Below are 5,021 nucleotides of genomic sequence, written 5' to 3'. Positions count from 1 at the left end.
AACACAGCAGGCCAAGTAGCATCAGAGGAGCAGGAAGGCTGACGTTTCGGGCCTAGACCCTTCTTCAGAAAAGTTGTGTTATTCCTCACTGGTGTAACGTGCTGGAAATTAAGGCCCATTATTACTGGAGTTGTCACAAAAGTTAAAGATTTCATAAAAGTATGCAAAATACCTCAATTTATAGACTTTTAGACCTGCTTTGACAGAGGATGGACCAGGTTTCTCGATTTAACAAGAATTACTATTTATTATAAATAATAGATTCTAGCTAAAGGTAAACAATTGTGAACAGTTGCCAGAGATAGTAGGAACTGCCGATGCTGGAGAATCTGAGACAACAAGGTGTAGAGCTGGATGAACACAGCAGGCATCAGAGGAGCAGGAAAGCTGACGTTTTGGGTATAGGATTAGGCTGTCCGGCCCTTCGAGCCTGCTCCGCCATTCAATAAGATCATGGCTGATCTTTTTGTGGACTCAGATCCACTTACCCGTGTTCTCACTGTATCCCTTAATTCCTTTATTGTTCAAAAAAAATCTACCTTATCTTTAAAAGCGTTTACTGAAGTAGCGTCAACTACTCCACTGGGCAAAGAAGTCCATAGATTAACAACCCTCTGGGTGAAGAATTTCCTTCTCAATTCAGTCCTAAATCTGCTCCCTCTAATCTTGAGGCTATGCCCTCTTGTCCTAGCTTCACCTGCCAGTAGGAGGCAGTGGAAACATCCTCTCTACTTCTATCTTATCTATTCCCTTCATAATTTTATATGTTTCTATAAGATCACCCCTCAATCTTCTGAATTCCAATGAATATAATCCCAATCTACTCAGTCTCTCCTCATAAGCCAACCCCCTCAACTCCGGAATCAACCTAGTGAACCTCCTTTGCACCCCTTCCAGTGCCAGTACATCCTTTCTCAAGTAAGGAGACCAAAACACAGTACTCCAGGTGTGGCCTCACCAGCACCTTGTACAGCTGCAACATAACCTCTCTGCTTTTAATCTCAATCCCTTTAGCAATGCAGGACAAAATTCCATTTACCTTCCTAATTACTTGTTGTACCTGCAAACCTACATTCTGTGATTCATGCACAAGGACACCCAGGTCCCTCTGCATAGCAGCATGCTGCAACTTTTTACCATTCAAGTAATAATCCTTTTTACTATTACTCCCACCAAAATGTATGACTTCACATTTATTTACATTGTATTCCATCTGCCAGACCTTTGCCCATTCACTCAATGTATCTATGTTCCTCTGCAAAGTTTCACAGTCCTCTGCACACTTTGCTGTGCCACTCATCTTAGTGTCATCTGCAAACTTTTACACCCTACACGTGGTCCCCAACTCCAAATCATCTATATAAATTGTAAATAATTGCGGTCCCAACACCGATCCCTGAGGCACACCACTCGTCACTGACTGCCAGCTAGAATAGCACTCATTTATCCCCACTCTTTGCTTCCTGTTAGTCAACCAATCCTCTATCCATGCTAATACTTTACCCTTAATGCCATGCATCCTTATCTTATGCCGTAGCCTCTTGTGCGGCACCTTGTCGAAGGCCTTTTGGAAATCTAGGTACACCACATCCACTGGGTCCCCATTGTCCACCTTGCTCGTAATCTCTTCATAGAATTCCAAAAGATTTGTCAAGCATGACCTGCCCTTCATGAACCCCTGCTGCATCTGCCTAATGGGACAATTTCTATCAAGATGCCTTGCTATTTCTTCCTTGATAATAGACTCAAGCATCTTCCCCACTACAGAGGTTAAGCTAACCGGTCTATAATTCCCCATCTTTTGTCTACTTCCCTTTTTAAACAGTGGCGTCACATTTGCTGTTTTCCAATCTGCTGGGACTGACCCAGAGTCCAGCGAATTTTGGAAAATTACTGCCAGTGCACCTGCTATTTCTCCCGCCATCTCTTTTAGTACCCTGGGATGCATTCCATCAGGGCCAGGAGACTTATCAATCCTTAGCTCCATTAGCTTGCCCAACACTACCTCTTCCGTAATAATGATTGTTTCCAGGTCCTCACCTACCTTCGTCTCTTTGTCAATTACTGGCATGTTATTATTGTTCGCCACTGTGAAGACCGATACAAAATACCTGTTCAATGCCTCGGCCATTTCATCATATCCCATAACTAAATTCCCCTTCTCATCCTCTAAAGGGCCAACGTTTACTTTAGCCACTCTTTTTCGTTTTATATATTTATAGAAACTTTTGCTATCTGTCTTTATATTCTGTGCTAGTTTTTTCTCATGTTCTATCTTACTTTTCTTTATAGCTGTCTTTGTGGCTTTCTGTTGACCTTTAAAGTTTTCCCAATCTTCTAGTTTCATGCTGTTTTTGGCCACTTTGTATGCCTTTTCTTTCAATTTGATAGCCTCCCTTATTTCTTTAGACACCCATGGCAGATTATCCCTTTTCTTACAGTCCTTCCTTTTCATTGGAATATACTTTTGCTGAACACTTTGAAAAATTGCTTTGAAAGTCCTCCACTGCTCATCAACTGTCCCACCATAAAATCTTTGTTTCCAGTCTACTTTAGCCAAGTCCTCCCTCATTCTTTGTAGTTCCCCTTGTTCAAGCACAGGACGCTGGTATTGGATTTTATCTTCACACTCTCCATCTGTATTCTAAATTCAACCATACTGTGATCACACCTTCCAAGAGGATCCCTAACTATGAGGTCGTTAATTATTCCTGTCTCATTACACAGGACCAGATCTAGGATAGCTTGCTCCCTCGTCGGTTCCATTACATACTGTTCAAGAAAACTATCACAGATACACTCAACGAACTCCTCCTCAAGGCTACCCTGACCGAGCTGGTTCGACCAATCTACATGTAGATTAAAATCCCCCATGACAATTGCCGTACCATTTTTACAGGCATTAGTTATTTCTTTGTTTATTGCCCGCCCCAATGTGATGTTATTATTTGGTGGCCTATAGACTACGCCTATCAGTGACCTTTTCCTCTTAGAATTTCTAATTTCCACCCAAATGGATTCAACCTCATTCTCCATAGAACCTATATCATCTCTCAGCACCGCCCTGATGTTATCCTAGAATATCAGAGCTACATCACCTCCCTTACCTTCCTGTCTGTCCTTCCGAATAGTCTGGTACCCTTGGATATTTAACTCCCAGTCGTGACCATCCTGTAACCATGTCTCCTAATGGCTACCAAATCATATTCATTCACGATGATTTATGCCGTTAACTCATCAACCTTGTTACGAATGCTACGAGCATTCAGGTAAAGTGCCTTTATGCTAACTTTCTTACCCTCATGATTTCCAACATCTCTAATAATATCTCCTGAGTTATCCTTCCTTTTTGTTTCTTTCATAGTCTGCCTTGAATTTAAACCCTCCTGCACACATGCTAACCTGCTGCTTACCTTTTTATTTACCATCATACTCCCTGTCGTTTTCCCTTTCCCTTCCCCCCCAACTCACTAGTTTAAAGTCCTAGTGACCACCCTATTTATCCTTTTCGCTAGAACACTGGTTCCAGATCATTTCAGGTGGAGACCGTCCCATCGGTACAGATCCCTCCGGTTCCAAAACTGATGCCAATGCCCCATGAAATGGAACCCCTCTTTCCCACATCACTCCCTTAGCCACGTTTTTACTTCCCTAATTTTCTTATCCCTAAGCCAATGTGCACGTGGCTCGGTCAGTAATCTGGAGATTATGACCCTTGAGGACCTGTTCCTTAGTTTCGTTCCTAGTGCTTGATAATCCCCAAACAGGTCCTCCATCCTAGCCTTGCCTATGTTGTTAGTCCCAACGTGGACCACAACAACTCCCCCTCCCGCTCCAATATTCTTTCAAGCCGGTCAGAGATGTCCTGTACCCTGGCACCGGGCAGGCAACACAACATGCGGGACTCCCGATCCGGTTTGCAAAGGATACTATCTATCCCCCTAACTATAGAATCCCCTATAACTACCACTTGTCTTTTTGCTCCCCCCTCTTGAATGGCCTTCTGCACCATGGTGCCGTGGTGAGCTGGCTCATCCTCCCCGCAGCCCTTTTCCTCATCCACACAGGGAGCAAGCATCTCGTACCTGTTGGATAAGGTCAAAAGCTGAGGCTCCTCCACTCCTGAACTCAGGATCCCCCTACCTGCCTCACTTGCAGTCACACCCTGTTGTCCCTGATCACTAACTGAATTTGAATTACTTAATCTACCAGGTGTGACTGCCTCCTGAAACAAAGCGTCCAGGTAACTCTCCCCCTCCCGGATGTGCCGCAGTGTTTGAAGCTCAGATTCCCGATCTTCAACTCTGAGCCGAAGTTCTTCCAGCGACCAACACTTGCTGCAGATGTGGTCACTGCCGTTCACAATGGGATCAGCCAGCTCCCACATCATACAGCTACTGCACATCACCTGCCCAGCCATTTCTACTTAGTTAATTACTTTATATCATGACGAGCTTTCAGTGTCCATTCACTGTCACCATGCCACGGTCACATAATATGTACCACAGATCATTGGGTTGATTTTAGTTAGATATCTTGAAGTTTGTTTGCAATACCATTTATTTACAATGCCACAGCATGACAGATCTAAGTTCAATGATTTGTGATATTATAGGAATTACACATACATGAATAACTGGCACCAACATTAACCAAAGTGTGAGACTGAAATTTAGGTGGGTGCTTTTCTAGTGAAACATCAAATGCTTTGGTGTAATGTAACTGTCTTAAAGATACAGAACTGTGTGGACCAGAACCTATGCTGCAATACAACAATTAAAAATTATCACCTACAAACCGTATGAACCAATTTGCTAACAATTGCTGGAGTAGTAATATTGAACCATGACCAGGCAGGAGAAAAAGACACAATAATTCCAACTCTTGATTTCAATTCATCAACTTTGCCAATACACAACCAGTAATCATTTATGAGCCATTTATGAGCATCTGTAAAAGGCACCAAGAATTTTAATAGCTCTGATATAATACACCAGCAGTATACCTACACAAGGCAAGAA

Source organism: Rhincodon typus, chromosome 7, assembly GCF_021869965.1.
Source record: "Rhincodon typus isolate 14 chromosome 7, sRhiTyp1.1, whole genome shotgun sequence".
Classification (NCBI taxonomy): domain Eukaryota; kingdom Metazoa; phylum Chordata; class Chondrichthyes; order Orectolobiformes; family Rhincodontidae; genus Rhincodon; species Rhincodon typus.
The sequence above is the reverse complement of the archived record's forward strand: the minus strand, read 5'-3'. Positions refer to the sequence as shown.